Source organism: Pinus tabuliformis, chromosome X (genome assembly GCF_031772625.1).
Source record: "Pinus tabuliformis cultivar Carrire ecotype Pingquan chromosome X, CPIR1, whole genome shotgun sequence".
In the NCBI taxonomy this organism is placed as follows: Eukaryota; Viridiplantae; Streptophyta; class Pinopsida; order Pinales; family Pinaceae; genus Pinus; species Pinus tabuliformis.
The window spans coordinates 1366300806-1366313774 of NC_142308.1; positions in this window are offsets into that span (position 1 = coordinate 1366300806).

Genomic DNA, 12969 nt, shown 5'->3' on the forward strand with positions numbered 1-12969 from the left:
TTGTATATCAATAAAACTATTTGAGTTTCTTCTCCATGCTTGTGTTTCATTGATGCTTGTTACATTTGTATGGTTAACTTAAATCTGATCCTAAGTTATTTGTGAATATAAACCCATGTCTTTGTATAGTTTCCTTCTTCTGTGATCTTACAGGTACTTGGTGAAGCTAGGCAAGTGAGAGAGCAGGTAGCTAGAAGCTGTCAAAGAGGAGAGAGATTGGATCAAAGGACTAGCGCAAGACACAGGTTGGTTCATCCTATTCCTCTTTGTTTATCGTTCATAAAGAAGAATACAAAAGTAGTTTTCTCTATTTGTTTCTAAGGTAGCTGTCACACCTTAGTGGGATAGAGTAGTTCTAAATAGACACTTTTCCCGATAACAGATGGGCCCCTATATTGTTAAGCGGGTGTTAGCAAAGGGAGCCTACGAGTTAATGGATTATGACAGAATTCCACTTGCGCAACCTCGTAATGGGTTGTACCTCAAGCGTTACTATGCATAAATAGTAACCAATATGCTTTTGTTATATTTTGTTTTCGCTAAAGTGTTTGTTTTGGTCCAGTAATCCACCTTTTTACATTTATTGTAGATGTCAAACCCATTGGAGCCATGTGTTGGATATGCCAACGGAGCGAGTCGTAGTTTGCGGAACCTATCCTCCACAGCCTGGGCCATTTTTGATCCAAGCGGCGAGTTAGTAAGTTTCAGAGGTGTATGTATTGGTCGATCAACGAATAACATCACTGAGTATAGCACGTTGTAGAACTTCTCTATGATGCCATCACTCATGGAATACGCCAACTAATTGTCAGGCTAGATTCACAACTCGTAATACTACAACTCAATGGTATATATTCTGTCTGAAACCCAGCTATTTATCGCATGTTCCTAAGGGTTAAGATTTTGGAAAGACAATTTGATCTTATTCAATATCAACATATTTCCAAAGACTTAAACACATTAACTGACTCATTAGCAAACTATGTGTTAGATAGACATTTGCAACATTTATAAAAAGAAACACATCATCAATGTTTTGCATGTGGATCATATAGCTCAACCAAAATAAAACCCCGAAAATAAAAAATATATATAGCTGTTTATGGTTTACACATAATGTTCTGTAACCAAGACAAAATCGGTCAAGCGACCTAAAAACTCAAAATGCTAGGGGGCACCCTAGTCTAATGATGCTCGTGATAGCAAGTCACAGCCTGTGCGATCATGCATAGGAGACGAGTCCATCGTCTGGGCACACCAGTAGTATGCCGCTGTAACTACAAAGGTAGCTCGTCAGTCCTCACATCTGGTATACAGAGAGTGAGGCCCTCAACCTGCTCCTGCAAAGTTGTGAGAGTCTCTGCCACATCGAGGTCGCGAAGAATAGCCCTTCCAGCGGCCTCTCATGCTGGGGCAACAACTGGTACTCTCAGGCGAACTACTGGACGAACAGGACCAACATCTGCATGTACAAATGAGTTTGATTAGAGTCTTGATAGAACAAAGCACAAGGACATTATAAACAAAAACAATAAACAAGCAATATGGTCAGAGATTTTACCAATAGCACCCCACTGCTCGCCATCCGGCAGTACTAAATCTGGATCACCCATGAAGTCTATGCTAGCATATGGATAATTGGAATAAACCATCTCCTGACGATCAAACCACCTGAAGAAGGTATCAGAAAATGAAATCTGAGATTAGCCAGCATGCTTAGAAATATGGTCAACCCATCTCTGCATATGTGGTTCAGTAGGAGAAGGTAAATTGAGTGCAATGTACTGTGGCTGCATCAGTGGTATCTTCTCCAAGCCAAAGGCAGTCAAAATAGAACCATACCCAAAGTTCTTCAACCTCTCGTTCTTTATCTTGGTCAAATGTTCTTTCATCACAAGAAGTACTGCGTCACACCAGTTGAACACCTTCGGTTGGAGGCATTCCAAGGCATGCTGCATATAGGATCGGTTGGCTACATGAAGAGACGCACTACCAGCCATCCTACTAAAAATAAATAGGATAGTCCTAAGGGACCTGTCAGTGACATCACGGATGATGATCTTGCCGTCTTTACTCGGCTGAGATCCTTCTCTGCAATACTGGCGGACATAATCTCTCACAGAATCGCCTCCTCGGGCCGAACCTGACAAAGAGATGGGGGCACCCCGCCTCGACAAGCCAGTCAAGAAATAGATGTCTACTGCAGTCAAGGGGATAGATCTGCCCCTAATCTGGAAAACCTGATTGATAGGATCCCAAGCATCGAGCAAATGTTGCAGTAAGTTGATCTACTGTCTCATGCTAGAAATGCATAAGAACTTCAGCAAGCCACAATTCCGTAGCGCGTTCACTGTAACTGGATCATGTAGGGAAATCATGTCCTCTTCTTCATGCTCACGTTCTCACCATGTAAGGGTCATCTTACTCCAAATATCTCTGAAAAATGAACAAGAGAGGAGTTAGATCCTGATTTTGGTAAGAAACAAGCAAAAATTCCATCAAAAATTGTGCTTCAAATTCCCTTTTTGCGCCCAACGCACCTGCAACAGTGCTCTAGGTGCGTTGAAAGCCAGATTGCCTTCAGACAGTCCAGCATTCAACGCAGGTTTCGATACACTAGGGGTGCGTTGATGGCAGAACGAGTCCCTCAAACCCCAGAGGCTCAGAAAAGCAGGGAATCAGGCTCAAAATGCAAAATCGAAACCATGAAATAAAAGAGCTCAGGTTTAGCTCCTACCTCATCCAGACAGCGCCGAGAATCGCCCACAGAATATCCCGAAATCAACTGATGAAAATCGAGGGGGAAAAGCACCTCCAAAGCTCCAACAAACCAAGTTCAAATGAAATAGTAAAATGAGAGGTAAAAAACACTTTTAATTACTTTTACGTAGTTCAAAGTAAAATATTAGCGTTTTAATCTCGTTTTCAAGCAAATATTGTTCATTTCTGACTAGTTTGATGAAGCAGTTGAAAATACAGTACGATCTTTGGAAGGACAAAGCTATTTATGGTAAAAAAATCAAAACAAGACCATCTGATCGAGTAGTGTTTACCGCGAGGTTCAAGCTTGTTAAAAAATAAACCCGGACCAAGCAAATGTTTCCACCCGCGTTTAAGCTCGTTAAAAAATGAACTATCCCCTGGTAAATAACCACCGTGAATGTAGAATTTCAGCCATTAAAGCCTTGGTCATGTTTGCACCGCCACCTCCACTTTTCCATTGGCCGATCATTCACCTCAATTTGATTGTTTACCCATTTTGAAGAACAGCTGCGAAGAGTGATTTCACTAGCCATCCTTGTGACACTGCCGTGATTGGAAAATTCCAAACCTTACCTAGAATCAGCTGCTACCCATTTTATCACTCGTTCCTCAAAAGACGAGTCTTCTTTAAGCTCTTTTCTGACTCGTAAAATATGAAAAGATTGCCGAGTTCTGGCCTTCCAGCTCATTAAAGGGACAGGAAGTGCTATCCCTCCTCTAGATTTTAATCTTTTTGGACGTGAGGGATTATTGCACAAAAAGATCGAGCGCTTGTTTTGTTCGGCTCATTAAAGCTAATCGAAAATTCATCCCTTCTGTATTGTTTTATACTTTTTCGGACTTAAGGGATTAGATGACGAAAAAGGAATTTTGGAGTTACCTTTACGTACCTTTTCAGACTCTCTAAAAATGAAAAGGACCGAGTTATCTTTGTCGTTAGACTCGTTAAAAATATTAATAGTGACAAACTTGTCTTTAGACGAGAACGAGTTTCACTATCGATAGGCTCATTAAAACATAGCGATGGGTTTGCCCGAAGGGAAAATTATAGAACAAGCATATGTTATCCTCCTCAAGATTGACAAAAATAAAGAGGTACTGGTCAGCAATGACTGGGGAAGAATTGGGAAGAAAACTCAAAGAATCTTTATTGGTAGCAAGTCGCTCTTGAACATGACACTTCCACTCCGTGCCCGAGTCGGGTTGGGTTTTTTCATTCACCGATCAAATCGCCATGGTCTCGCCATACCATCCACATTTGGGGTTACTGCTACCAATCAATCACATAAGTGTCGCCGACATGTTCAAGAGAAGTCATCCAGAAAGGCCACCTGTGTCCCGCCCACTACCATACATTATGCTCCATTCTTTCATGACCACCACCCTGAACCATATATCATCAGATCGTTTTCACCTCCATCAAAATCATTTGCTCCGTTCCGTGTCATTGATGTGGGATTCATTAAGGCCCTCCTATCACTTCTTGTCAACATAAGCTCATTATCCAAGAAGTTGATCTAGGAACACCCCATTCAGTACTTTGAAGCTTGCATGCCTCAATGGCAAGTTTCTCACTTCCGGCGACAGGTTTACATCAATGACCGTCGACCGAAAGATTTTGCGTGGTGTTCGACGCCAAGTCCTTTATTGACACCACGTGAACTGTACTGCAGTACCTTGAGGGTCATTATCATTATCGGTGATTCCTCTCGCGCTTGTTAATAGTTTACATCATTGACTGGTAATCAAGCGATGTCTTTCCATGTTCGACTTCAAAACATTTCTCACATGGATCGACTTGTACTTCGAGTGAAGATCGGACGAGATTGAAGACCCTGGATCTAGTTTCATCCATCCGGGCTGTGATATATATTCAGGAAATTAAAGACATTAAAATGTACAGCATTGCAGCACAGATAATCATCCTGCCAAAAGGATGATGGCTCAATCAGAATCATCAGTCTACCATCAGACGATTGTCCGTCCTATGTACATGAAAATGAACTTATAAAGCTGAGCATGGGAATGCCCGCTTCAGCTAGATCATGAAAACAGTATGAAGATAATGTATTGTATTGTATCTTATTATAGGTCTCCTCCTAGCATTGAAAGAACTTCGAATCCTCCTAATAAAGCATTTCACCCGATAAACGGCCTCATACTTTAGGGGGAAACTGTTATAGACATTTTTGTGCCTTACAGCTCTAAGCATGAAATGTCCATAAACCAAGGGCTCCTAAGTCCCTAAAAGTGTTGTTCCAACGCCTAAAGGAACAAGGTCAACAAATTACAGCTTCTCCCAGAAGTTCTCCACCAGAAACTGCTCAGAATAAGTCAAATCAGGATCATTTCAGCTGCTCTGCTAGCCAAGTGCGTTTCATAGCACCTAAATCCACTAGCTAGGTGCGTTGCAATGCACCTAAATGCACTACCAGGGTGCATTGAGCGGGAAATGACAAATGGCAGTGTCATTCCGCGAGGTGGAGAGATAATGGAAGCTTCCAGAATCATCTCCAATGACACTTGCCTCACTGAATTCGACCAAGGATGAGTAAGAGGCTTTCAGTCTCCAAGTGGAAGCAAGAACTGACAGAGAGAAGCCACTAATCAAATCATAAGCTGACTCATCCTCCTTGCATACATCTATATATGGATCTCTCATCCCAGAGATCTGGAGGCTGGAATTTTGCACATTGTGAGGAATTGTTGTTGGTTTTGAGATACATATCAGAGAATTGGGTGATCTATGCTTTGTTGGGGGTGAAGAAGGGACTTCTTTGTTGGGAGGTTGATGCTGGGTTAGGAATCATCGGTTGTAACTCCTCCTGGATCTTCTTGTATATCAATAAAAACTATTTGAGTTTCTTCTCCATGCTTTTGTATCATTGATGCTTGTTACATTTGTATGGTTAACTTAAATCTGATCCTAAGTTATTTATGAATGTAAACCCATGTCTTTGTATAGTTTCCTTCTTCTGTGATCTTACAGGTACTTGGTGAAGTTGGGAAAGTAAGGGAGCAGGTAGGTGGAAGCTGTCAAAGAGGAGAGAGATTGGATCAAAGGACTAGCGCAAGACACAGGTTGGTTCATCCTATTCCTCTTTGTTTATAGTTCATAAAGAAGATACAAAAGTAGTTTTCTCTGTTTGTTTATAAGCTAGCTGTCACACCTTAGTGGGATAGAGCAGTTCTAAATGGACATTTTTCCCGATAACAAAGAGTCACTCATTACAGTCCATGCATCTATTATTTCTTTGGTCTTCATCAACACACACTCAATTCTTGGCCTGTTGCTATTTTCAATGCACACACAGATCTCGACCTTCTTTCTCTACACAGGAACCTTTGGCCTTATGTCTCTGCACAAGGACCTTCGACCTTTCTCTCACAACATAGGCACCTTTGGCCTTACTCACAACAACACAACTCCCAGGGTCTCTTACCATTCCATAGGTACTCTCGACCTTTCTCACAGAGCAAAAGCACCTTTGGCCTTACTCACAACAGAACAAATCTCAGGGTCTCTTACCTTTGCATACATACTCTCAACCTTTCTCTACAAAATAGGCTCTCTCCCTGATGCTTACATACCAGTGAACTCACAGAGAGATTTTCCACTTAGCTCTCTAGAGACTATGTTGCTTCTTCCCACCTTGCTCATCTAAGCTCCTAGTTGTTCTTCCTCTGCTTCCCGCCAATCGATGTTGCCACTCCTATCCTATGTTCACACTACATGAGTGTACCTTGGGATGAATCATCCATTCTAATGTTATGTCTAAATTTGTCTCTACCACTGCATTAACCATGATAATGGGCACTTGGTGGTTTCTCCATACTGAGAATGAATTCTCAGTCCACGTGCACCCTCAACCGAGGCACAATCCTCTCTATGTACAAATCTCCTATCACTGAGGCTCTCCATGCTTATTCTTGGTTTCACACAGTCTTGATTGTACTTCAACATGGTTTCTCTATTGACCATTATCCTTGTTGCCTTGTATCAGAGTTTTCTGTCTATCCATCTGACTCCATGAACCAACTCTGTCGACGTGCATTTTTTCTATGGTAGCCGAACCATCCGTCCACTTAACTCACTCAGTTGTGAATAAGAGTACAAATATGGATTGTCTCACCACAAGATGGATAACTATTTCCTGAATATTGCAGTCCTTGCTTCCTTGACCTAGAGATCTTTGATAGTCTTCATTAATCCTGAGACCTACTCCTCTCCTTCTGCATTCAATCTCATAGTTTCTGACTCATATGCCTTTAACTCTCTATAATTCCTTATAGAAGAAATTCCACATTGTTACTCCACAATGGTGTTATGTTTAGATACACCTCAGTCATTTGGAACTTAGCTCCTATACCATTTACTATTTCATATGAACATGACAGTGTCCATCATCTTAATGCCATATCAGAGCCCCTTTTGCATCGTAATTTTTGTGAAGCTCCAATTGCACCTTAGTAGCTCTTACCACATTTCTCATCATAGGACCACTATCTGTGACTTGCCACTTAGCATTAAGTTGTTAAGCTTTTAGACTCCTTCTGGGGGCCACTCTCCCTTTGTTAAATGCTTTGCACCCTTGATTCTTTGAGCTCTCAGGACCATGTGTCAGCCCAATTTCAGAAGCCCCCTTTATCGAAATAATTCCAAAATCCAACTATTCTAGAGTTTCAATGACTTCAACCTTTGATTGTATACTTCTGATATGACATCATCCCTCCACGTGGTGACTCCTTAGTGGTGACCAATGTCAGCATGATCTAGTCCATTAGCCTACCCAATAAGGTTGAATACACCTATCCTATCGTACTGCCACTTCATGTCGACGTCAGCTTCCACTGTAGTTTATCGAAGCTAATCATATGCTACCATGTGTCCTACTAAAGGAGAGAGAAGAGGACCTTCCAAACTTATTTTTGACCAAAATCCTTTGTTAATTTCTTTTTGGCATTCCTCGGTGCTTTTGAAGGCTTATCGAGACTTATTGATATTGCAACCTTATAAAGGTTTGTCACTTGAAGAATTTTCGATATTGCGATCTTGATATGTTGATGTTTCAATATGTCGATCTATAGGATTATGATATCCTCCAACCTTCTATAGAACCTTCTCCAATGTACCGCACCTTCAATATTCCGATATCGCCAATATGTCGACTTCCAACATTTTGATGTGCTAATACATCGATCTCCGGGGTTCCAATATCCTGATGCGTCGATATGCTAAACTACAATATTCCAATGAGCCGATATGTTGGGCCTTTAATAGTCCAATATATGATATGTGATACACCTATTTGTTGATGTACAATATCCTAGACCTCCCATATTCCTACCTTCTTAGGACTTGAAGTCCCTAAACATTGAGAGGCCATAAAGTTTGATCCAGGAGTTCATTTTTTGACTTCCTCATTTCGTTGGAAATATATTCTAGAAAAAATTCCAATGGAGAGGGTATGATGTAGGCTCTTAGCCCATCTACTACATCTAATATGGCTCCAAACTCTTTGTGAATATTTTTCTTCTTGACTTTGTGGACAACTAAAATCACAACCACCAAGGTGATCATTTTATATGAACCCTACAACTACCATGGACTTCCACCTGGTCCATCATTGTAATCATCATTTTATGGCTTCTCCAATAGGCTTGATACTATGATGATTCTCTACATGAAGCTTGTATCTATTAGGAGATCCCTCTTGGGCCATCACTCCCAACATCTATTGTGACAAGCATCGAAGCTAGTCTGGTTAACATCAATGCCAACACTCCTACCAAGAGTTAGGGAATGTTAACTGCCAAACACATCTCCCCAAAATGACTGTTGAAATCAATTCCAACACACTTGCAAATACCTTGACTAGGCCAATGACCATCCAGACAATGCCAATTGTCCAACAGACCATACTACTAGACCTCCCACTATTTCCTCCAATTGTTGGAACTATTTTAACTGACTTTAACTTAGTTAAATTGAATTAATTAATTACAAATCAAAATAAACTCAACTACGGCTCCTATAATGTAGGAGACACTCTACATGACTCAAGTTAGACCCTCAAATCCAATTAACTAATCCAACTATGTGAAATTAACTTAGTTAACTAATACAAGTTCTCATGAGATGTGGAATTACAATTTTATTCCCAATTTAATTCAAGGACAATTAAATTAGGATTTTCTTGTTGTATTTTCAACACTTCCTCTCAACAAGAAAGGGATTATCTACTACCCCGAACCTTCCTCTATGAAACTAAAATTTTCATCTTGAAAATTCCTTCATCAAAATATCAGCATCTTGTTTGTCTCTAGGAATGTTGTTTGCCAGATAAATTGTTCTTGCGGACAAGGCCGATCTCCCTAGTATCAATAGATATCTAGCAACAAGAAGGATAAGGAAATCTACCTTTCTATAAACATATTTCGATTCATTAACAAAAAATAAAGAGGTGTTTTAGACCCTACCATAAGTCCAATGCTAGTTTGTGGCAGCCATGCTTCAACTATCCAAAAGAGTTCCCTTTTGAGAACCTGCAATCACAAAAAAACACACATCAAATGACACCTGCATAGCTAATATAATAAATCATTTTCATCATGGTGGTCAAGGAATCCATAAAAAAAAACCATAAAACACAGCTTATTAAGAAAATAAACTTGATTGTATTAACTTTGAAATAGAAGAAATTTACAACCTTTGGTGCCTTGAAGTTGTACAAGCTCTTCCTTGGGTCCAAAACAGGAATCTCCTATACTTTGACAAGCCTTGCACTCTTCAAAATGAGATCAAGAGGTATGTAATTTTTCCTCACAAAAGCTCAATTAGGAAGACTAAGTTCCAGCAGCATTTCACCTCAAAAATATTCAGCTTTCAACCTCCAAAGTAACCAGCCCAATGCTTCATTTTATAGTGCAAAGGAAGGAGGTTACAGGAGCACCTATGAAAGGATAGAGTCCTCCTTCAAAGGGATAAGCTCCTCACATCAAGGGGTTAGCTCCTCAAGGTACGGGATGCATGAACCTTAAAGGAGCGAACTTGCCACCTCAAGGTTCCTTCTAGAAGCTTCCAGAAATGACTCAAAGTGTGTTTTTAAGAATGTACTTGTGCCTTTTTTTACTTTTACAGGGGTCTGCACCCATTACACAAAGACCAAGCGGTCAGGTGCATAGGGGACATGACCATTAGTTGCGGGACCACAAGTAATGTTAAGACAAAGTGCGCAACCAGAGTTTTAGAGACTTTTAAGAGATTTCTCTCATTTTCAAGGCTTGACATGAAGAATTGAGGTTTAAGACTTGTAAAGGAGGAAAGTGTGAGTGGTGATAGACTTACACTGGTTACAGAATGTCTTGGTGACAATTTTTAGTACAACAGATTTCCCCCTAAAGTGCGAATTCTGTAATAGATGAGTATAGCATTTGTCATCTAAGAAGATTGAAGTACTTTATCATTTCAAGGATCATCCTGTGGACACCCTGGTCGGAACCTGTAAAAACATTCAACACAAAATATATATATGTGAACATATCATCGCTGAGGTAGGCACTCCCATACTTAGATCAAAACTGACTAGAAAACTAACTAAACTGCTCTCATACAGGAATGATTTTGCAATACATCACAAGTATAGACATACGTAGACACAGTATGGGTGCAGCCATCTGTTTATGAATAGTCAACTGTATAATGAATAACAAAATTCCTCGCCGCCTAGATGGTGGAAACTAGATCTAGGGTCTTGATTTCTGCTTCCAAAACTAGTACGATTCTATCCATGTGAATGAATGTGTCAAAGTCGAACATGGTAGAAACCACTTGATTACCAGTCAATGATGTGAACTGTTAACAAGTGTGAGAGAAACAACCAATAATGTCAATGGCTCTCAAGTACTCAGTACAATCCATGAAATACAAATAAATGAGTTGATGTTGAACATGTCATAGAATCCTTTGATCAAAGGTCAATGATGCAACCTATCGTCGAAGGCTAGAAACCTGCCACTAGGGCATGCAGATTCCAAGGTACTGATGATTTCTAGATCATCTTTCTAGATAATGAGTTGAAGTTGATAGAAAGTGATATGTCATAGGCAAGCCCACAACACGAAAGCATAGATCAAGTTTGAAGAAATATATTTGGCAAGGACTAACTCAGGGATGGTCAAAATGGATGACAGATATTTGCAAATGAATGGTTTATTGGAACTGACTTCTTGAACACATAACGACACTGTATATGGTTTGGTGACAATTGACCCAAAGCTAATACCCAGAAACTAGTTGAATACTTTCAATATGGTTTTGTTAACTGTTAGGCAAAGGATTTCCCAACCCAGGTGAACAAAAAGTGTCATGTTCAAGAGTGGTTAAATGCTTTTCTAAAACACAAAGTATAACAAACATGGTCATTTTTCTCTCTTTTCCCCCACCATTTCTGGCAATTACCTCTTTATTTTTGACAAGCTTGAGGAGGATAACATTTTCTTGTTTATAAGCTCATCCTTCAGATGAGTCCAACTTAGTTTAAAATTCGAACCCTAAGAAGGAGTGGTTCATTCCTGTTTAAAATTGAATAGGGCCTTTACTGTTGAATTTTAACGAGTCCAGTATAGGGAAAACTTGGTTCTTTTCAATTTTAGGGAGTCAGAAGAAAAACTTAAGGAAACTCCATGGGTGTCCTTTTTCGTAAATTTGTGTCCCTCAAGCCCGAAAAAGTATAAAATAATACTTGAGAGAACCACTTGACCATTACGATCAAGGAGTACTTTTGATAATTAGTGACTCCGATCTGTAAAAGGTAAAAATCTATCGAAGACACGTCGTTTTATAACCAATATCGAACTTAAAACAACAAAAGTCTGGCGACCTTTTCATGTTTATACGGTCAGAAAATAGTTGTAAGTGGACCTCCTTTTAATTCCATTTTAATGAGTTTAAAAAGGAAAAACTTGGCAATATTTTCATATTTTACGAGTTAGAAAAGAGCTTAAAGAGGACTCGTCCTAGAGGAGCAAGTGGTATAAAGGGTAGCAACTGGTTCCAGCAATGGTGGAACTACTCAAAACATGTAATGGTTAAGATGCTGGCTAACGAAACCACTCATAGCTGCAGTCCCTCAGGAAAGGAAAAACAACCAAGTGAAAGCATATGATCAGCCAAAGACATGGTGGCGATGGAATGAAAACAACCAAGGCTCATCTAACAGAATTTAGTAGATAAATATGGCAATCACGAGATGTAAAGGTATAGGTTCATTTTTACACAAGCTTGAACCATAGAGAACTCTGCTTGGATTCGGTTTCATGTTTACGTAAGCTTGAAACGAAAAACTATGCTTGTTATAAGTTCGAATGCCCCCAACATAACGACTCAAATCATGGTACATGGCCACCAAGCTTCATTGCATTCAACCAAGTGGATGGAATGTAGGTTCACTTTCGAGATCTTATAAAGACTCGACTTGGAAAGGGAGTTGTTTTATTTTTAAAAGAGGTTGACATAGGAAAAGAACTATCCTCAAAACCCTTGTTTCATTTTTTAACAAGCTTGACACAAGACAAGGAACTATGCTCATGACTCCTTGTTTCATTTTTTAATGAGCTTGACAAAAGACAAGGAACTATGCTCATGAATCCTTATTTCATTTTTTAACGAGCTTGACAAAAGACTAGGAACTATGCTTGAGACATCCAGTTTCACTTTTTAACGAGGTTGAGAGAGGAACCAACTATCCTAGCTGCTCCTTGTTTCATTTTTTAACGAGGTTGAGACAAGAAAAAACTATCCTTGCAACATCTAGTTTCATTTTTTAACAAGGTTGAGATAGAAAGAAACTATCCTCGAAACATCCAGTTTGATTTTTTAACTAGGTTAAGACAGGAAGAAACTATCCTCGCTGCTCCTTGTCTCATTTTTTAACGAGCTTGACACAGGACAAGGAACTATGCTTGAGACACCCTGTTTCATTTTTTAACGAGGTTGACATAGGAAAAAACTATCCTCATGACTCCTAGTTCCATTTTTTACCAAGACTGACACAGGAAAAAACTATCCTCACGACTGGTCAGGAATCAGAAAACGACTGAATAGCCCGATATGCAATTTCAAAGGGACTCATAGGCATCGCGCCATGAAATTAATCCACCTTAGAGTCGGAAGGTATGATCCAAGGATCATCAAAAGCTATAGTG